Source organism: Pan paniscus, chromosome 22, assembly GCF_029289425.2.
Source record: "Pan paniscus chromosome 22, NHGRI_mPanPan1-v2.0_pri, whole genome shotgun sequence".
Taxonomy (NCBI): domain Eukaryota; kingdom Metazoa; phylum Chordata; class Mammalia; order Primates; family Hominidae; genus Pan; species Pan paniscus.
The window spans coordinates 20,222,122-20,246,184 of record NC_073271.2 but is presented as its reverse complement, the minus strand read 5'-3'; positions in this window follow the sequence as shown (position 1 = coordinate 20,246,184).

Here is a 24,063-nt window from a genome sequence, read left to right as displayed (position 1 = left end):
GGAAGACTCCATCTCAAAAGAAAAGAAAAAAACTATATAAATGGAAAAAAAGATTAGTGATTGTTAAGGATCAGGAATTATGTTTGTTGAGGTTCTCCAGAGAAACAAAACCAATGGGTTCTAGATCTAGCTAGATAAGAGGTTTACTTTAAGGAACTGATTCACATAATTGTGGAGGCTGAGAAGTCCAAGATCTGCAGTTGGCAAGTTGAAAGCCCAGTGGAGCTTAGGGTATAGTTCCAGTCTGAATCTGAATCTGAATCCAAAGACAGGGGAAAGCTGGCATTCAGTTTAAAGACAGTCATGCAGAGAAAGAATTCTTTCTTATTCAGGCTGTTAATGCCCAGTGGATTGAATGGGGTCCATCAACATTGGGGGTGGAAATCTGTTTTTATCAATTTACTGACTCAAATGTTAATTTCATCCAGAAACCCCTCCACAGACACAACTAGAAATGATGTTTCACCAGATGCTTGGACAACCTAAAGCCCAGTGAAATTGACACACAAAATTAACCACCACAGGGGTGAAGCGAAGGGAGGGAAATGAGTGTGAGTATAAAGAGAAAGCATGTAAGAGCGAGCTTTGTTGTGATGGAGTAGTAGTGTACCTTGATTGATATGGTCATTACACAAAACTATACATGTGATAAAGTGGCATCATATGCTACAAACACTGATATCAAGGCCAATTTCCTAAATTAAATATTGGACTATAGTTGGGTATCCACTGGGAGAAACTGAATGAAAGCTACACAAGACCTTTCTGCATGACTTTGGGAATATCTTGTAAATCAATATTTTTTTAATTAAAAATAAAACCTTTAATTTTTGTTTAAAGCATTGTTTAATTTTTTCAAGCATTGAGAATAAACAGATTATTCATAAAGCAATATTCAAGATGCAATCTAATAAGGGTATATCCAGTATTTTTCATGATAATCATCCTAATTACCAAAATTATTAAAAGTTATTTAGCACAGTATTAAAATATTATTAATGATTTGAAGAAATGTATGTAGTTCCTCCAAAATGCATTTTTACTTAGTTTGAATTCCTGAGTGTGTTTTATATTTTTTAACCCACGGAGATTAAAGATAATTTCCTCTTTGGGATGATTCAATACACCTTGACTCCAAATAGAAACATATAACTTGCCTGCCCAGACTCATATCGATTTATTGTTTTTGTGATATATAAGACATTGTGACCTTGGCAGATGATTTCATGTCAGTCAATTTATTCTAGGTTTCTATTGTGCCCTTATTTACATCAGAGTTCCTTGCCAATGACTAAAATCCATACATAGCCCACAAAATAACAAAACAAACAGGATGAGCAATTTAAACTAAATTGCCTGCCTAAAACATGTAACACAGTAGGGAATTAACAACAACAACAACAACAACAACAACCACAAACAGGATTAAAACATACAGGTGACAAAGCAGTTATAAATGTCCTATCTAAAGTAAAGAAGTTCTTTTATCTTTAGCTGATGATGTTCGCTGACCTGGCAGCCTTTTTGATGTGAGTCCAGGTCAACAGTTTTATTTATTGATTCTAATTCTTCCTCACACTCAAGAAAAATATCACAAGGCAAAGCAGAACAAAAACCGATGCTGCAGTTGAAATATGGTCTAAAGCTTCTTCAGGTTTATTGTTTGTTTGTTTTTTCAAAACTGTTTCCTCCCATTTTGATCTCAATCCATGTGAAGATGCAATTTCTGATTATTGTATTAGTGATAGAATAAGACAGGCTGATCTATAGAAAAAGTGGACTTTATAATTGTTGTAACAGAAAGATTCCAGCAAGAACAGGGTTTTTCTAGGTTGCTTATTTTCTGGGAAATATTGGCAAGTGGAAGGAGGGCTTGGGGAACAAATGGCTTTTTGGGTTTCAGTTTCTTCTGCCTAATTTTGACATCTTCTTAAAAGATGTTCAGAGAAGCCACCACTGTCCTTATAAACCAGGTAATTTAGAACACCGCTTGGGTGATCTCCCTGTGTGATGGCTGTATGGCCCTGACTTCTATAAGGTCCTGTCTGTGGTAATCATATGGAATCCCGGGAATGAGTATATGTTTAAGAAATTCACCCTAAGTAGTTGCTTGTCATCTCTTGCTTGACACTTCTACTCTGATATTCACTTGTACTCTTTTGAAACCATGTCCTCAGTCAGCATCCCTGTGCATATATCATTGTATCACAAGAAAAGTCATACCTGAATCCTCCTCTCTTAATACTCATGCACCTGAGTGCACACAACAAACACACACATACACACACACTCTCCACTTCCCAAAGCAAAGCCAAGATAGGACTGTAGTATAAAAAGCAAAATTAAACAAAAATAATCTACTGAAAAAATGGTAATATTAGAATAAAATTATAATAAAAATAAATAAAAACATGCAAAGCAATTGATTCCGAGGAATCCCTGTTCCTCCTTCACCAGGATTCCTTACTGTCTTTGCTCCATTATTCCCTCCACTCCCTCCAGCCGCCCCCTATTCTGCAAGGGTCAGCTTTCACTCTTCAGGAGTCCAGTTCAACTGTTTTGGCCCTCTCTGGAGTACAGGCTCCATCCCTTGGATTCGGAAAGAGAAATGAGTTCTCCCTTAACCCAGAATAAAGCCCACTGTCTTGGTTTGACCCTGAATGACTGATTTTTAGAAACACCACTTCCTTCAGAGGGCATTGCTATTCTGTGTTTTGTGTTGCTTAGGGGCACATTAGATAATCACGATAGAAGACATAGCTTTCTCAGCCACCAGTTAAAGCTTCCCTGAGAATTATAGTGTCTGCTTACCATATCAGCTCTCCAAAGTGATCCATCCCTTAAATGAAAAAGGGGTCTGTCTAGAGATGAACTTCAACTTTCACCCCGAAGGTGCAAACAACCAATGTTTTATTTGTGTTTACATTTTATATTTTAACAGCTACAAAATATAAAGACAAAAAATCTGCCTCTAACAACAAAAATACATGCTGATAACTTAAAAATAATTTCTCCCATCCAGGCGCGGTGACTCACGCCTGTAATCCCAGCACTTTGGGAGGCCAAGGCAGGCAGATCACGAGGTCAGGAGATCGAGACCATCCTGGCTAACACGGTGAAACCCCCGTCTCCACTAAAAATACAAAAAATTAGCCGGGCATGGTGGTGGGCGCCTGTAGTCCCAGCTACTTGGGAGGCTGAGGCAGGAGAATGGTGTGAACCTGGGAGGCAGAGCTTGCAGTGAGCCAAGATAGTGCCACTGCACTCCAGCCTGGGTGACAGAGAGAGACTCCATCTCAAAATAATAATAATAATAATAATAATAATAATAATAATAATATTCTCCCTGTTACATAAATGGGCTTGAAACTAAGCTGTGTTTCTAAAGGATACATGTTGCTAGCTGTTAAGCCAATATATAGCCTGTCTTAATGATATTCTACTTTTCAAAAAGTGGTATCAGCTATGAAGTTGCTAAAGTCATTTTCACAATTATTTTTTATTTCAATATACATCTCTGGGGATTATATAGATGGCAGCTAAATTTTGAAATGGCATTAATAAGAATGATGAAATTGATAGAGAAAAAAAATATATATATATGTTTTGAGATGGAGTCTTGTGCTATTGCCCAGGCTGGAGTGCAGTGGCGTGATCTCGGCTCACTGCAACCTCCACCTCCCGGGTTCAAGCGATTCTCCCACCTTAGCCTCCCAAGTAGCTGGGACTACAGTTGTGTGCCACCACCCCTGGCTAATTTTTTATATTTTTTTAGTAGAGTCGGGGTTTCACCATGTTAGCCAGGATGGTCTGTATCTCCTGACCCTGTGATCTGCCCACCTCAGCCTCCCAAAGTGCTGGGATTACAGGCGTGAGCCACCTCGCCTGACCAAGAAAATATATTTTTGTAGGTATGAAGATTAAAATAAAAAGAAAACTACTTGCATATGTTATTTGGAGACATCAAGCAAACAACTAGCAAGAGTTGCTGAGAAGAATTCACTTTCCAGGCCTTGCCCTAGGCTATGTGCTGTATGTGAAATATCATTTGAATGGGAGAAGCTTCTGGTATCAGAGAATTTCAATCATAATTTTGGAGATTGTCATATTCCTCACAAACCTGAATGTGCATTTCTAAAAATCTTGAATTTATTAGTATTCAAGAAGAACATTAATTTTTTTGAACATCTACTTCCTGAATGATACATATATCCTGTAACAATTTCTTGGTAAACAAGTGTTATTTCATTTGCTTCCTGCAGTAGAAAATATAAATATGTCATGTGTTTGATAAAATAGTTTTAAAGGCTTCTTGTGTCACATTAATCTTATTTATTTAATTACACTAGCTCATACTGGCAGCGTACTCATTGTATTAGTCAGGGTTCTCTTAAAGGGACAGAACTAATAGGATATATATAAACTCCCATATATACATGGTGAAACCCCATCACTACTAAAAATACAAAAAATTAGCCAGGTGTGGTGGCGGATGCCTGTAATCCCAGCTACTTGGGAGGCTGAGGCAGGAGAATCACTTGAACCCAGGAGGCGGAGTATAAGAAAAGATTCTATTTATTTTATTTTTTTATATTATATATATATATTTATTTTATATTTTATTTTTATATTTTTTATTTATTTTATAAATAAAAAAGAAAAAAAATAAACTTAAAAAAAGTAGCTTATGGAATAGTACTTAGTGATAAAAAGGAATGAACTATTGATATGCGCAACAACTTGGATAATTTTCATGGGAATTAGCTAATTAAAAAAGGTCAGTCTTGGCCGAGCATGGTAGCTCTAGCCTGTAATCTCAGTACTTTGGGAGGCCGAGGCGGGTGGATCATGAGGTCAAGAGGTTGAGACCATCCTGGCCAACATGGTGAAACCCCATCTCTATTAAAAATACAAAAATTAGCTGGGCGCAGCGGTATATATATATATATGAGTTTATTAAGTGTTAACTTACATGATCACAAGGTCCCACAACAGGCTGTCTGCAAGCTGAGGAGGAAGGAGAGCCAATCCGGGTCCCAAAACTGAAGAACTTGGAGTCTGTTGTTCGAGATCAGGAAGCATCCAGAACAGTAGAAAGATGTAGGCAGGGAGGCTAGGCCTGCCTCTCTTTTTCATGTTTTTCTGCCTACTTCATGTTTGCTGGAAGCTGATTAGATTGTGCTCACTAGATTAAGGGTGGATCCGCCTTCCCCAGCCCACTGACTCAAATGTTAATCTCTTTCAGCAACACCCACACAGCCACACCCAGGAATAATACTTTGTATCCTACAATCCAATCAAGTTAACACTCACTATTAACTATCACACTCATTTTAGTTCCTTTATTGTATTTTAGTAGACTACAAAATCATACTCAATTATTTATTTCATATTCTAATCAGGTTCCATCTGACCATTTCCACCAAACTAGAGTCACTGTAAATTGTTTTTCCTCTGGATTTGTTACAGTTACATGCTCGCCTTTGGCATGTTTTTCTTGGAGGAATAACTGCTCTCTACCTTCAGAAAATAATGTATGAGAGTGGCCGTGCATCATGGTCTGTCCTGTGAGAGTCATTCAAGAAAAATTGCTGATTGAAAGCAATGTGCTGAACCACTACTGATCATTGTTCAGGTAAATCTTTCTTTTTAGTACCAAAGTGCCACTTGGTAGCAGTGTAACAGTACACATTTCTGCAGAACTATGGTTTGGAATGTAACTTTCACAAAATTGTCCCTTTGAGGTCTCACACCATGTTTTGAAAATATTTTTTAAGAGATCATGGAAATATAACATTAAATATACTCATGGTTGTGTAGAAATGTTGAAAACTCATAGAGTATTTTATAGTGCTTTACCAGGGCCTTTTAAATGTTACTTTTCAAAATTATTTTTATTTGAACTTTGAGACGTGTAACTTCATCTCAACACTCAGATCAAGGGACCACACTTTTAATAACATTGTAACTGGTAATTGGACTGGAATTGTTTTTATAGTTGTGGCCTCTTAATTCTGAGAGTTAATGTTCTTCCGAACAAATTATTTTATCTTTTTCCATTTTCCTTTTAAATTGCAGTGTTTTACTATTAATATTTAGGTGTAAAGACTTTTATATATTTCAGTTGTATGGTAAGATGACATAAAATTGAAATAGATAAAAAAATGGCATGAAGTGGAGATATTTAGGAACTGTGATATTAATCAAATTTTCTGGTTAACTTTCTGTTAATGTTTTCTTTCTTATGAAAAGTCTTTTCAACTCAATACTGATTTTCCCATTTGCCTTGATTAATTTCATCTTTGCCTCCCATAGCCTCTAGCTTTCTGTTCAACTATTTCTTACATTATTACACATTGGGCCAGTACATAATAGCAGAAACCTCCATGCATCTGGAGAAAGAAAAAGAAGCAGACATAGGTTGAAACTCCAGGATAGCACCGGTGCAGCTTCTTTGCTGAGCATATAATTTAGAATTGTGATATGTAAAGTCTTAACTTCTGAAAAGAGGCAGCGGTTGTGGCTGCAAAAGGTACGTAAACTACTTTCTAGGTGGCCACTTTCTAGAGTGGCGAAAATGGTGTGAAATGGAGATACTTAGAAATTGGGATACTAATTAAATTTTCTGGTTAACTTTCTGTTAATGTTTTCTTTTAAATCAAGTTGAAAGGATGGTAGAACATTTAAGTCCAAACCTGTAACTAGCAAGCATATTTTACAAAAGACAGTTACTTTTATTTTCTTTATTGAGTTACCAACCATGGCTTCATATTGATTTTTACCATAAGCACTATATATTCACGGAAAGGATGAACTGAAGTTATATGTGCACTAACCTCTGGTGTCTCAGTCTATTTGGGCTACTATAACAAAAATGCTGTAGACTGGTAATACACAACAGATATTTATTTCTCAGTTCTAGAGGCTGGAGGGTCCTAGGTCAAGGAGCTGGCAGATGATGCACTGGAGAGGACCTCCTTCCACATAGACAGACGTTTTCTCTCTGTATCCTCACAAGGTGGAAAAGACAAGGGATTTTTCTGAGGTCTCTTTCATAGGGGCATTAATTCCATTCAAGAAGAACCTTGATCACCTCTCAAAAGCCCCACTCTCACATGCCATCAATATGGGGATTAGGATTTCAACATAAGAATTTTGAGAGGACATAAACTTTGTTTATTGCACATGGCAAGTTGAGGGGGCATTTTGTTTTATTTTTAATAAAGCTTTGATGTGTGTGTATGTGTGACTGTGTGTGTGTATAAAATGTAAGACTGAGAAAGATAGAGGAGTCTTTTTTCCTTAGGAATGAAGTAAAATAATATGATTTGCCATTTTAGTTTATTGAGACTTCATAGATTTATCAGATTTTATACCACAAATCTGATATTGAATCCATTTTCATTTGATAAAAGGAAACAAAGTTGTAAAATGCATGTATGCTCTGTTGCTTAGAGAAATGCTTTATATTACTCTTTGAAAAATACAAAAATAAGAAATTAAATCATGCCAAGCCTTTTATAATATAGCATTTTATATCATAATTACTATTGGCTTATATGTTTCCGTGATAACCTTATTTTGTGGGCAGTTCTTCTACAAAGGACAAATCTGTGTGCCTTAAAAAGAAGGTAGGATTCGGAACTTACAAGAAAATTTACATATTAGTAAATATTCATACATAAAGAAATAAAATTAAGAAATTCTAGTCTTAGTGACTTTTTGTTAACTTCTAATTTTAGTTAAATTATTGAATGTTAAAGCTGAAAAGAGCCATAAATATCTGTAAATGATGTGATTTCTCAAGGATTAAATGGGAGATGGAAACATCACAATGTATGTATCCATAGCCTCTTAGAAAGTAGTTTACATAAATTCTTGCAGCCACATCTGCTTCCTCTCTTCAGAAGGCGTGACTTTAAGTATCATGATTATAAAGTAGATACTCAGCAAATAAGCGGCAAGTGTCCTATCCCGGAGGGCTTCAACCTATGTCTGTTTTTCCTTTTCTTTCTCCAGGTGCATCACAGTTTCTGCTATTATGTACTGGCCTGATGCATAATAATGTAAGAAATAGTTACACAGAAAAGCTAGTGGCTGTGGGAGGCTGAGATACAGTTAATTAAGGCAAAACAGAAAATCAGTATTGAGTTTTCAAGGCTTTTTGAAATAGTACTCAATGTGAAAGTGAAACTGGAAAGGTTCCCTTGTCTCCCTTGCAGGGTGTGCAATGGGGGTGTCGCTCGCTTCTTCAGCGCCCCGCTGCCCAGACCTCTAGGGAAGCATACAGACAGGCAGGCTGTCGGGCTCCGACCCCACGGCAGTGTCTAGGGGTGAATGTTTACAGCTCCTGAAGCCCCAGTGGGCGTGTGTTACAGGGTGCTCTTTTTGTTTTGCTCTTTTAATTTTGCCATCTATAGGCGGCTTGTGTTAACCAGCTCAATTAGACCCTCTACCTTGTTGCAAGGACAGAGGACTTTCTGTATCCTGGGGTTCTTGCCTTGGTGTACCAGAAGAATCGGATCACACCTGGGATCGGAGAATGAGTGCAAGGTTTTATTGAGTGGAAGTAGCTCTCAGCAGATGGGGGAGCCAGAAGACAGATGGTTTCCCCGTGGAATTGGGCTGCTTAGTGGCCCCGGGCTCTCCTCCATCTGCCCTGGCCAAACTCCACATCGTTCTGCTGGTCATGGCCTGTTGGTCACTGGCCTGCTGGTGTCCGGGCATCTGGCGGTGTGCTCTTCCGCAGGCATGCTCCCCTCAGAGTCTTCTCAATGTCCAGCTGTTTGTCTTCTTCCACCAATGTATTCCTCTGGCTGTCCAGCAGCTCATGTCTCTGCCTTGCTAGGGTCTTGGGTTTTTATAAGCCCAGGATAAGGGCGTGGAGGGCCAAGGTAGTCTTGGAAAATGCCACTTTTGGGCGCGAAGACCTAGGTCCCTGGGATAGAGCCCTAGCAGGGGACCATGCCAGCCTCTACCCAGCACTTCCCTTCCCCTTTCCATATCATTTAAAGGGACCACGCTCTTCCCTTCCCAGCACTTCCGTATCAAAAGTTTGTGTGCATTCGTGTGCATCTCTAGTAAATATGGTCACTAAACCCTTTTTTTTAAGACCTTTTTTATCCATAACCCAGCCTTCATCACCCACCTGCCCCCACCACCACCACCACCTCCAACCTGATCAGTGCAAAATAAGAAGCCATTGCTTGGAATTTCGATGTGTTTCCCGTTGGCATACATTAAGGAGAGTGAACATCTGCATACACTTTCTCAGGTACACTGGAATGCAAACTTGATAAGGACAAGATATTTTGTTTCCTTTCATTCACTTATGTGTCCCAAGTACCTGATACAGAGTGGCACATAAGAGAAATTCAGTAAGTATTCATTAATTTAATAAATAGTTAAATAAAAATGGAAATAAAAGTAATTTATTAAAAATATGTATTTAAAGTTCTGAACCTTGAGGAAATGAAGACAGAAATGCAGAATTATCTATTGATAGACTTTTCATCCTGATACAAAAAAAAAGATTAGACCAGTAGCAATTAATGTTTCCATTCAAAAATCTAAATCAAAAATCTATCAGAACTAAGAGCATGACATAGAACTAAGTATCAAATAACAGGCAGAGTGGACTCAGAGAAAGCACATACATTAAGACAGAGGTGGCACACACATACTCACACATACATTTTCATACTACATTTAACTACTTAACAAATAATTATTTTATATTGCGGCCAGTCATTCTCAACTAAACCTTTATTGTTCTTCATGGAATTGCTCCGCCTCCCGGGTTCACGCCATTCTCCTGCCTCAACCTCCCGAGTAGCTGGGACTACAGGCGCCCGCCACCATGCCTGGTTAATTTTTTGCATTTTTAGTAGAGACGGGGTTTCACCATGTTAGCCAGGATGATCTCCATCTCCTGACCTCGTGATCCGCCCGCCTCGGCCTCCCAAAGTGGTGGGATTACAGGCGTGAGCCACTGCGCCCAGCCTGTTCAAGGAATTCTTATAAAGATTGATACTCACAGGAGTGCAAATTTACTCCCCCGGGAATATTTGGCAATTTCTTGAAAGCTTTCTGATTGTCACAACTGGAGTGTTGCTACTGTCATCTAGCGGGTAGAGGCCAAGGATGCTATAAAATACAGAGGAAATTCACCAACAAAGAGTCATCTAGTGCAAATATCCTTAGTGCTGAGCCTGAGGAACCCAGCTATGATGGAAGAGTTATGGTTCTACTGGGGAGAACTCTCAGCTGGAATAGAAGAACTGGCTAAACAAGACTGTGCTGCTAGGTGAGCTAGTCCAAGTAAATGAGAGCTGAATAGAGCATAGTCTAGTTGAAGCAACTGTTTGAAGCCCGCCCAAACTGTTGTTTTACCTAAATGAACTACGCATGAAAATATAAACAACAAAAAAAGTAAATTTAAAAAGATCTCTGAGATTTTATTTGATTCTCATAAAAGTAGAGTTGAAAATTCCTATCATGCCAGTAATTACAACTCTGTGACCACATGAATTATGAAGGTACTATGTGAGAGACTATCTCGTTGACTATCTACGTCTAACACATAGCAAGGCCTCGATAATTATTGAGTGTTTGAATAGTTGAATAAATTAAATGCAATGCTTGATTTTCCTTGACTCTCAGAGTTATGCTAAGGTAAAGGTATGATTCCCTAATATATACATTTTGAATACATCAGTGATGAAGACTGATACATTGAAAATGATATGTTAGTTTGGTTTCCTCTAGAAGCAGAATCCAAAATGAAATTAGATATGCAAGTGATTTATTGGAGGAAATACTTGTTCAACATGTCGAAGGAGCCAGGGGTAAGCAGAACAATCAGAATGAGTTTCATTTCTGAAAACTGAAGGAGAGGGAAAGAGTAGAAAGTGTCTTGAACCTCAGCACAGTTTCAGGAAAGTTTTGATCAAGCCCATAAAGCAATCCTCAAGCTCAAGTCTCCCATTTGAGGAGTTCTGTGTCTTGCAGAAGTGGGTCTGTGTTAGTATCTCCACCGTGCAGTCATCAACTGGAAGCTGCCCACAGAAAGCCTGACCTTGGCATGAATGCCGTGGTAGTTCTGGAGAAGCGACAGCTGGGGCTGTCATTCTGCTCCCTCCAGTAGGAGGTGTGAATGGTGCATTTTTATACTTGTTACATCATCCAAAACAAGAAGATAGAATGTTCTCCAATCTATTTTCACGTGTGATACATCAGAAATTTTGAGAATCTCTAGTAAGAGAGAAATGAAGGCAGAAATGAGAATCTGCACCTTCTTTCCTCATTTGCGGAAATGTTTTATAACTATTAAACCTTTAGACACAGAATTATGGTGTGGGTTTTATATCTGTGAAAGGAAAATAATTCTTGGGGCCCCAAAATCACTAAGCTAAAGAGAAAAGTCAAGCCGGGAACTGCTTAGGGCCAATCTGCCTCCCATTCTATTCTAAGTCACCTCTCTACTCACTGAAAAAAATACATACCTGGCTGGGCATGGTGGCTCACCCCTATAATCCCAGCACTTTGGGAGGGCGAGGTGGGTGGATCATGAGGTCAGGAGTTCGAGACCAGCCTGGCCAGTAAGGTGAAACCCCATCTCTACTAAAAATACAAAAATTAGCTGGGGGTGGTGGTGGGCGCCTGTAATCCCAGCTACTCGGGAGGCTGAGGCAGGAGAATTGCTTGAACCCAGAAGATGGAGGTTGCAATTAGCCAAAGATCATGCCATTGCATTCCAGCCTGGGTGACAGAGCAAGACTCCAACTCAAAATAAATAAATAAGTAAGTAAAATGCATATCTGGTTGCCTCCTTTGTAGAAGCTAATCAGAAATTCTGAAGAATGCAAGCATTTGTCTCTTATCTACCTGTGACCCGGAAGCCCTCTCCTCACTTTAAGTAGTCCTACCTTGCTTCCAGTTGCTCCACCTTTCCCGACATAACCAATGTTCATCTTACATATGTTGATTGATGTCTCCTGTCTCCCTAAAATGTATAAAACCAAGCTGTGCTCTGACCACCTTGGGCACATGTCTTCGGGACCTCCTGAGGCTGTGTCATGGGCGTGCATCCTTAACCCTGGCAAAATAAACTTTCTAAGTTAACTGACTCCTGTCTCAGATATTTGGGGTTCACATATTAATGGTAGATAATTCATATTTGCAAAGCCATGAATTGATATTAGGAACCAGTATGCATTATGCATTAATAATACAGAATGTTGACTGAAGTTTTGAAAGGATAGCTAAAAAGAATACCTGGCGGCCAGGCACGGTGGCTCATGCCTGTAATCCGAGCACTTTGGGAGGCTGAGGCGGGTGGATCATGAGGTCAGGAGTTCGAGACCAGCCTGGCCAACATGGAGAGACCCCATCTCTACTAAAAATACAAAAATTAGCCGGTCGTGGTGGTGCACTCCTGTAATCCTAGCTATTCAGGACGCTGAGGCAGGAGAATTGCTTGAACCCAGGAGGTGGAAGTTGCAGTGAGCTGAGATCATGCCACTGCACTCCAGCCTGGGTGACAGAGGGAGACTCCATCTCAGTAAAAAAAGAAAAAATAAAAAGAATACCTGGCAAGTGTAAGCAGATGGACTCATATCTAATCATGCTAAAATGGCCTGATATGTGAAAATTTGCTTATACCCATAGTTTCTGATAAAAATAGTTTAAAATGTTCTTCAACTTTTAATGAGAAGGAATATTAGATATTAATAATATATTTTAATATTTAATATCAGTATTAGATTTTAATATAGCAATACTGGCATTTCTACCTCTTGGCTCTACGATGAACTAAAAATTTACTAATGGAGTTAGATATAAAGCTATAGGTTTTGTATGGTGATTTTGACACAGGTTGATGTAGGCCCAAATTTTACAATAGAAACCAGTTCTCATATTTCTAATTTTTCTATTGCACGTCTCTTAATTCTATGATTGATCTTTTCAACAGTACAACACATATTCATGTGTGCTAATCTGAATCAAAATGAACAATCATTTAGAGTAAATCAAGCTTGATATATGTTCTCACCTTCTTTTGACATTAATCTCCAGATCATGTTAATTTTGCTTTATCTTTTGACTCGGTGCTCCTTACATTTGGAGAGGGCATGCTATTATTTCCACTGAGAAAGAGATTTATGCTAGAGCAAAATGAAGTGGACCAGCACTATAGGGCACACTGGAAATAGCACCCTTATGACCAACTAGCAAGATTAATTCCCCTATTTACCATTTATAGTAGATTGCCATAGTTTGCACTCTTTTGAATTTATGCTGTTTTAAATGCCACATTTTGCTTACTGTTTTTCTAACTTACATAATAACTAATAGGCATATTTAAGAAGTAGAATACATACAGCTCAGAAATGCAATGTGCACTATTTTAAGACTGCAGCTGCATTTATTACCCTATTCCTATAAAGTATTCAGGTTATTTTTATCTAACTTTCCTGAGAAAGCAATGGCCACATGCTTTCACAACTTACTTTGTGTCAAATCTATTTCTACCAAAGTGTAAAGGAAACAAAAAAAAAGGATAACCAAAGCAGTCACAAGATTAAAGATGTCTGACTAATCCTAATTTATTTTAAAAATCTATATGCTTAAGAATGCAGTAAACACCACACCTTCCCTTCTGCCTGTCTTTTATTGCCATCTTGTTTTCTTATTATTTACTTATTTATTTATTTACTTTGAGAAAAGGCCTCACTCAGTCACCCAGGCTAGAGTGTAGTGGCACAATTTCAGCTCACTGCAACCTCCGCCTCCCAGGCTCAAAGGATCCTCCCACTTCAGCTTTCCAAGTTGCTGAGACTATAGTTGCACACCATCATGTCCTGCCAATTTTTGTATGTATCATTCTTGTATATATAATATAAAATATAATATATATTATATGATATATAATATATCACATAATATATATTATATATTATGTGATATATTATATGATATATCATATAAGATATATTATATGATATATCATATAAGATATCTTATATGATATATCATATAAGATATCTTATATGATATATCATATAATATATCATATATGATATATTATATGATATATCATATAATATATCATATATGATATATCATATATGATATATCATATGATATATCATATATGATATATCATATGATATATCATATATGATATATCATATAATATATCATATATGATATATCATATAATATATCATATATGATATATCATATAATATATCATATATGATATATCATATAATATATCATATATGATATATCATATAATATATCATATATGATATATCATATAATATATCATATATGATATATCATATAATATATCATATATGATATATCATATATTACATATAATATATTACATATAATATATCATATATGATATATTATATAATATATCATATATGTATATGTATATATGTATATATACATATGATATATTATATATAATATATCATATATGATATATTATATGTAATATATCATATGTATATTATGTATATATGTACATATTTGTACATATACACATATATTTTTCTTTTGAGATGGAGTCTCACTCTGTCACCCAGGCTGGAGTGCAGTGGCACGATCTCAGCTCACTGCAACCTCCACCTCCCAGGTTCAAGAGACTCTCCTGCCTCAGCCTCCCAAGTAGCTGGGACTACTGGTGTGGGCTGCCACGCCCAGCTAATTTTTGGGGTATTTTTTTAGTAGAGATGGGGTCTCGCCATGTTGACCAGGCTAGTTTCGAGCTCCTGACCTCAGGTTATCTGCCTGCCTCTGCCTCCGAAAATGCTGGGATTACAGGTGTGAGCCACCACACCCAGCCTATAATTATATTTTTATCCTACTTTTTTGCCCCAAAAGAATAAGAGGTTGTTAACAATAAATATGCTAACACAAAAAAAAAGAACTTTGAAATTCTGTCTTGATATTAGTGTCAAGCTCTATTAAAATATTTTCTATAAATTATCTTTTTTAATCTTTACAAGGATCCTCTGATATAGAAAGCATTGTTATCCTCACTTTGCGGTGGGAAAATCTGATTTCCAGTGTGATGGTTATGTGTCAACTTGTTTGGGTTAAGTGATGCACAGATAGCTGTTATATTATTTTGGGGTATGTCTCTGAGGGTGTTTCCAGGAGAGATTAGCATTTGGATCAGTAGACTAAGTAAAGAAGATCCACCCTCGGCTGGGCATGGAGACTCACGTCTGTAATCCCAGCACTTGGGAGGCTGAGGCAGGCGGATCATGAGGTCAGGAGATCGAGACCATTCTGGCCAACATGGTGAAATCCCGTCTCTACTAAAAATACAAAAACTAGCTGGGCATGGTGGTGCATGCCTGTAATCCCAGCTGTTCGGGAGGCTGAGGCAGAAGAATCCCTTGAAGCAGGGAGCCGGAGGTTGCGTGAGCCGAGATCTCACCACTGTACTTCAGCCTGGCAACAGAGTGAGACTCCATCTCAAAAAAAAAAAAAAAAAAATCCACCCTCCCCAGTGTGGATGGGCATCTTCCAGCTGTTGAAGGCAGACTAGAACAAAAAGGTGGAGGAAGGTTAAATTCATTCTGTCTCTTCTGAAAATGGGACATACATTTCCCACCATTGGGCATTGGAGCCACTGGTTCTTGGACCTCTGCAATCCAGGATTTACACCAGCAGCCCCCGGGTTTTTAGGCCTTTGGCCTTGTACTGGATGTTACATCATCAGCTCCCCTGGTTCTAAGGCCTTCAGATTTGGACTTAAATTACACCACCGGCTTTTCCGGTTTTTCAGCTTGCAGAAGCAGCTTATGGGACTTCTCAGCCTCCATACGCATGTTAGCCAATTTCCGTAATAAATTCTCTCTTACGTATCTCTATCGATCAATCTATATTTTTATATACTATTGGTTCTGTTTCTATAGAGAACCGTGACTAATACACTCAGATAAATTAACGGACCTGCCCAAGATCTCATAGTTAGTAAGTCATAGATAGTAAGGATTGGATTTAAGTAAATTAGATTTAAATTCTGACATTTAAACCTCTTATACACTACTGCCTCTCTGAAATGAAAGCCTACTAATGGTATATAGCAAGTTTATTCATTAAAATAAATAAAACATAACATTACTAAGATAGATGCAACTAACATTGCTAATACCTTATATTAGACATTTATATGTAAAACTTTATCCATGGAAACAACATAATATTCAATAGTTAATGCTGAAGAATTATTCACATGATTTCCTACCCCCAATACAACCTTTATTGTAAGAACAAACATAATATAAAAATCTTAATAATTTTAAGGGATTAAAAATAGCTAAACCTGAAGACCTAATAGGTTATTTAAAACCAAAGTTGGCTTAAAAATGCCTAAATAATTGGTAGAACAACTTTGCCTATTTCCTCAGATAAAATGTTTCCCAAGCAGGTATTAGCAAGTCTTTTAAATCAGTCATGACCTTTGCCAAGTAATAAAGACTAACACCATCAGTCATAAGTCATAGTGATAGCAAGCACGCCTGATTGGATGTGACAAGAAGGGCACGTCACCTCTGTGGCATTGGTCCCCCAAACCCATAACAGCAGTCTGAACAGGAGAGAAACATGGAAAGAACCCACATTGAGGATTGCTCTACAAAATATCTGACCAGGAACCTCAAAACTGTAAAAGTCAAGAAAGTCTGAGAAATGGTTACAGACCAGAAGAAAATACAAATATATGAAATCTAAGGATGATGGGTTTTCCTGAGAGTACCCTGGAATAGAAAACAGTCATTAAGGGAAAACTAGTAAAATGGTCAAATCCAAAGTAAGTGTAGACTACATTGATATTATCGTACTAATGTTGAGTTTTTAGTCATGACAAATGCTCTGTAATAATTCATGTAAGATTTTAACAATATGAGACTCTGGGTGAGGTGTATGGTAAAACTCTCCACAGTATCCTTGCAACTTTTCTGTAAATTTAAACAACTCTAATCTTAAAAATTCATCACAATCAATTCAAGGATATATTGCTTATTTCCTTGATCTTAGATATTCTACTTATATACCTTCTTGTATTTTAACTTTCTTAACCCTCTGATCTTAGCATTTCAACCATGAAAACCAAACAAAACTGAATTAAGAGAGCTGTTTTGTATGCCAAAATGGCAAAGTAGAGGAGAGTGGGAGGAAATCATATCTGATATTTTTTCACTTTGAATCCTTAGATTATATTGGGCTTCTATTTAGCATTTATTTTGTTTTTCAATCTCAGTAATAATAATACAAAAAAATCAAGTTCATGTAATCAGTACCATCAATTTGAAATTATAATTGGTGTTATGGGCTGAATTTTACCCTCCTAAAAATCATATGTTGAAGTCCTAACCCTCAATACCTCAGAGTATGACCTTATGTGGAGACAGTGTCTTGTAAAGACACCGAGATAATCGAATTAAAGTGAGGTCATTAATGTGGACCCTAATCTAACATGACTGGTGTCCTTATAAAAAGGGGGAATATAGATATCAAACCACACATAGGGAGATGATGTAAAGACATAGAGAGAAGATGACCACAGAGAGACATAGAGAGAAGATGTGGCTAATATACAACATAGAGAGGAGCATGGCTAATGTTTGGTTAAAGAGAGGGAGCCTTTGTCACTAAGTAAATAGTACAATATAAGTAAATGTTTTAATAGTGCAAAGATTGTTAGTGCAAAATAAATGTTAAGATGACCATCCACAAATGAAGGAACAAAGTTTGGGGCTGACCCTCCCATTGCAGGCCATAGAAGGGACAAACCCTGCCAACACCTTGATTTTGGAGTTCTAGCCTCAATAAATTGCTGTTTTTAAAGCAACGAACTCTGTGGTACGTGCTTAGAGCAGCCCTAGCAAATACAGCCAGTGACTAATAATTGAAAAGAACATATTGAGTGTAACAGTGGAGACAGCTTCAAATACTAGGCAGTGTCAGGGCACAGCTAAGGAAGTGCATGTAGTGATGAACTGGAGGATGAGTGCAGAAAAGTTCTAAGGGGAGATAAATCTAAATGTTAAGTTGCATGGAGATAGTAATAAGACAGTATTAGAAATTTCCAGGCTTGTACTTCCACAGCTCTACAGAAATAAAGTATATCAAATCTACGACAGAGGAACCCACACCAACCTCAACCTTAGGGATCCAAATAGCTTATTAATGGGAGGCTGGATCATATTGACTGGGGACCTGACTAGTTGACCATTGATAAGCTTTGTGTTTCAAGCAAACCCAAAGTAGTAGTGAGCTTTGGGAAGGGTGATACCTCCACTATCTTCTACATTAGAAAGGTTATTTATAAATAAGGGTCCATAGTTCTTATCTGCTTGTTTCTTGGGCATGTCATCAGCTTTCATGTATTTATACATTCAAGGAAGACTCATGATTAAATTCAAACTGCATTCATAGTCCTGATGATTTACGTGGAGGATAAAACTAAATGAGAAATCAGAGTACTTTTCACATTTCCTTTCAAATTAATTCATCCAGGAAGCAAACATTGGTTGAGCTTCAAGTATGCATAATAAACTCTGGGAGGAACTACAGTGCATAGTAACATGATTAAAGAGATTCTTGGTTTTAAACTAGTAGTGAAAAAAATAACCCATAAAGATCTATAACCCGGCCAGGCACCGTGGCTCACGCCTGTAATCCCAGCACTTTGGGAGGCTGTGGCGGCTGGATCACAAGGTCAGGAGTTCGAGACCAGCCTGTCCAATGTGATGAAACCCCATCTCTACTAAAAATACAAAAATTAGCTGGGCATGGTGGCGTGCACCTATAGTCCCAGCTGCTCAGGAGGCTGAGGCAGGAGAATTGCTTGAACCCGGGAGGCGGAGGTTGCAGTGAGCCAAGATTGTGCCACTGCACTCAAGCCTGGGCAACAGACAGAACAAGACTCCGTCTCAAAAAAAAAAAAAAGAAAAAGATCTATAACCCAACCCAGCATCATTCAAACATTGATTTCAGTAGTTCGTTTTCTAAATATTGCTAAATAATAAATAATTTAACTTCTATTTTTGATATGTGTGTATGTGTGTGCCTATGTGTACTTTTAGCTAAAGGAGATTAACTGATTACATAGAAAAGATCCGTTGACAGAGTGGAATTTCTGTCATCTTTAACAAGGGATTAGTATACATTTAAAGTAACATATTCTAAGTCATGCTATAGAAATAACTTTAGATAAGTGGATATAATGACTTTTAGATTACATTAAAATAAAGGAGCTTAAGTAGATGACAATAAAAATCTACCCAAAAGTGTAACAAAGCAAAAGAAATGCCAGATAAAAAGCATAACTGGCTCCAGTAATAGCTACCTATACCATGTAACAAAATACCCTAGAACTCAGTGGCTAGATAACAGTCATTTATTTATTTCTTTATTTATTATATTTATTTTTTATTTATTTATTTTTTGAGACGAAGTTTCACTCTTGTCACCCAGGCTGGAGTGCAATGGCGCGATCTTGGCTCACTGCAACCTCCACATCCCAGGTTCAAGTGATTCTCCTGCCTCAGCCTCCCAAGTAGCTGGAATTACAGGCGTGTGCCACCATACATGGCTAATTTTGTATTTTTAGTAGAGACGAGGTTTCTTCAGGTTGGTCAGGCTGGTTTCAAACTCCCGACCTCAGGTGATCTACCCACCTCATCCTCCCAAAGTGCTAGGATTATAGGCATGAGCCACCGTGCCTGGCCAAAAGTCATTTATTAATGCTCAGAAGTCCACAGTCTTGCTGGATATTTCTTCTGAGCTAGATGAGGTTTGTGCAGTCTTAGCTGGGCTTTCTCATTTTTGTCTGCATTCAGTTCATGGATGGGGAGGGAACTGGAAAGTCAACATAGCTTAATTCAGGTCGGTGGCACTTGGCAGTTGGTTGGCTCATGTAAAGAGGATGACTAAGCCACATGTCTCATCATCCAGGTTTTCGCTCATGGAGAGGACAATTTTCATGCCAAAGAGAGAAGTGCAGAGGGCTTCTGAAAGTTTATGTTGGGAACCGACACACTCTTATCTCTGCTGTACTTTTTCTGACAAGGCAAGTCACAGACCTGCCCAGATGCAAATGTGAAGTACAGATTCCATCTCTTAGTGGAAGGAAACACAGAGTGAATTCAAGAAGGGATGCAAGACTATGCCTGACTTTGCAATCTACCACAGCTGTTAACCAAGTGACGTTCTGACTTGTCACAACATTCAACAAGTTATTCTGAAATGTCTTCATTATTGAAATACTTAACTTTAAGAAATGTTTTCTAAAATGCCATATATATTAGATATAAACAAAAAACATACCAAAATCAATACAAATACTTCACCTCATTCAAACATTGTTATTCAAGTGTTCCCAGGAATGGTGGATATGAAGATTTTACTGTGAAAGTTGAGAAAAGATAAGAAACTCCCTTTTGTGTGAGAGGGTTAGCAACTCCATAACAAAGGACCTCAGACCAGTGGTTTAAACAACTTTCCTTTCCTTTCCCCTCCCCTCCCCTCCCCTCCCCTCTCCTCTCCTCTCCCCTCCTCTCCTTTCCTTTTGTTTCCTTTCATTTGACAGAGTCTTGCTCTGTCCCCCAGACTGGAGTGCAATGGTGAAATCTTGGCTCACTGCAACCTTCGCCTCCTGGGTTCAAGCGATTCTCCTGCCTCTGCCACCCAAAGAGCTGGAACTACAGGCGTGAGCCACCATGCCTGGGTACTTTTGTAGTTTTAGTAGAGACAGGGTTTCACCATGTTGACCAGGCTCGTCTCAAACTCCTGACCTCAAGTAATGCACCCGCCTCGGCCTCCCAAAGTGCTGGGATTACAGGCATGAGCCACCGCACCCGGCCATGATAATTTATTTCTCACAGTTCTGGAGATTCAGGTGTCAACAGGGTTGATTTCATTCTGAGGCCTATCTTTGGCTTATAGATGGTCATCTTATTGCTGTATCCTCACATGATCACCTCTTAAGTCTGTGTTGTCTGCGTCCTAATCTCTTGTTCCTAAAAGGACAAGGGTCACATTTGAATTAGCCCACACACATATGACTTCATTTTCCCTCACTTACCACTTTAAAGATCCCATCTCCAAATACAAGCACACTCTGGGTTACCGGGAATTAAGACTTCAGCATAGGAGTTCCAGGTTGTGGTGGGGGGAATAATTCAGGCAATAAAACATTCTATAGAAATAAAACCAAACAGTCTATTCATTGCTGGACGTGTTATATAGTGCTCTATAAATTGTCTTGTTGAAGCAAACTAAATATGGCCCGAGAAGGACTCTGTACTTCCATATTTGAGTCCTTGTGGACGAACTGTGACCTAGCTTAATTGGTAGATAAAACTGAAAATGTAAGTTAGGAGTATGCACCTGTAACAATAGCTGAGTCTTGGCCAATCGCGGTTGGCTGTACTTCAACCGCTCATACACTGCTGAGTGTTCAGACTGCTCAAATAAGGCAAACGCCAGGTGTAACCAATCCAGCTGTTTCTGAACTTCACTTCTGATTTCTGTATGTCATTTTCCGCTTTTGTCTATAGATCTTCCACCACGTGGCTGTGCTGGAGTCTCTGTAAACTGCTGCGATTCTGGGTCTGCCCGATTTGTGAATCATTCATTACTCAAACTCCTTTAAATTTAATTCGGCTGAAGTTTTTATCAGTCTCTATAAATAGACTGATTCCATTTGTATTAGTGTTAATTCCACACTTGTTCTGTTCACACTAGCCTTAGTGGAGACGGCTGAGAATGAATATGCTCTGCTGGCTTTCTTTGAGAATTATCTGTATCCATTTTTGATCTACAGGTTTTGCTCGTTATGCTTCTGGAATAAGATTTTATGATTTGGCCAGTGTACATATAGATAAACTATTTCAGTGAGTAGAATTGAAACTTTTATAAAAACCCAAGCCTTTGTGAATAGATATTTGTATCAATCTTTTGCCTTAATTTCAGCTCAATTTCAGGTGAGTATAACTGAGACAGATGAAGATCTTTTGTACGTTTCAGCTTTTTATATATATTGCATGTGTACACAGTACTATGCATTTATATGTACTATGAATTATAATCACTCTAGTTTCTGAGAAGGTGAGAAGGGCATAATTTTTATTTTTTATTATATAAGTACCAATAGATGTTGATAATTTCAGAGATATATTTAGTTCAGGGAATGAAACAAAAGCCAGAACACCAGCCTGCCTTTCACTCACATTTTCATTATGTAACTGGGAATCTGCAGGTACCTGGCTCTGCACAAATCTATGTTCATCAGAGAAGAAAAGCCTTTATTTCAATAGAAAAATCATTTTGCCTACACCAAGACATATTCACAGACTTCACTTGAATTGTGTGGAAACAAACTAAATACCCTATATGCAACTCTTAATCTCAATGACGAAATGTTGCTTCTGTCTCCATACAGCTATTATTGTTATTTAATTGAAGAATAAACGTATTTCCTAAAAGACAATTACTTCTTAGTTTTAAGAGATTGGGTAAATAAAACAAAATACTTTAGAACTCCTGCCTTGACAAGTACATGCCTGGGTTTTTTTCCATAGCTACTCAGGAATTGAATGCATCTTTACATCTACTGTTCTATCAAGGATGCACACCCTTCCTTCACACTATTTTTTAAATGTAATCTCAGAAAATAGAAACTATAACAAAATAATACGCAAGCATGTCTTAACTAGTTACAAAAGAAGCATAAAGCATTTCTAAATTTTCAAAGAAGGGATCTTGAATAGATTTTTTTTTTTTTGTAAACCTTAGCATATTTGTTGACAGTTTTGGAGCATGAATTCAAAATCAGGGCTTTTAAGCACCCAAACATGTTATTTTTGCTATGCTCAATTGCATGAAGAGTTAGACTTGCTCATGTTACTTTCTTTTCTTTACTCTCTCGGCCTCAAGAGCAGATAACTGTCCTCCCTTGGATGCAGAGAGTAAAACTTTCTGTTATGTAAAAGTGAGAGTTCTTGGCCAGGTGCGGTGGCTCATGCCTGTAAATCCCAGCACTTTGGGAGGCCAAGGTGGGCAGATCACAAAGTCAGGAGATCTAGACCATCCTGGCCAACATGGTGAAACCCCATCTCTACTAAAATACCAAAAATTAGCCAGGTGCCAGGTGTGCTGGTGCGCGCCTGTAGTCCCAGCTACTTGGGAGGCTGAGGCAGGGGAATCGCTTGAACCCGGGAGGCAGAGGTTGCAGTGAGCTGAGATCGCGCCACTGCACCCCAGCCTTGGCGACAGAGTGAGACTCTATCTCAAAAAAAAAAAAAAAAAAAAAAGTGAGAGTTCTTAAGCTCAATGTAATGAATATTTGGATGTTGTCTTCCAGTACTTGTGACATTTCCTAAAATTATTAATAGGAGACCTCCACATAAGGCCCAATAATCTTTTGCACAGCCTTCAGCAAGAACTCTCCATGATGTTCTGGCCACACATATTATAGACCCATGGATCTTGACCATTCTTACCATGAGAAAGATTGGCATTGGGGATTCCTATTTATTGATGTATCATTATTATTTATTAATTAACTTGCTCCATTTCAACTCTGGCATTCTCTTTTAAGTACTTTTTACCTCTCAACCTAAACTCTAATGACATTGATTGAATATTTTTCGTGATTAATTCACTGTCTTCATCACTAATTCACTGATTAGAATTATCTGATATCCAGAATTCCATTATTAATATTTTGGTCTCTAAAGTCCAGACCACCTGATGCTAGGATAGCATGATCCTGATAAGCTGTCAGTTTTCAATGGTATTCTTTTTTAAATTTATCCACACACCAATATTGTGAGGAAAGGTTTGGATATTGAACAAAAAGATTAAGGAGTAGGCTATGTACATTTATTTTATATTTACTGTCATTTTATACTCTGATTATCTTTTCTCAAACCTCTAAGGCATTCTATTTGATGGTGAATTATCTATATTTTCTTTCTGGATCATATAGGATGTAAGAGATTTTGTTGCATTACGAACAACCCCCAA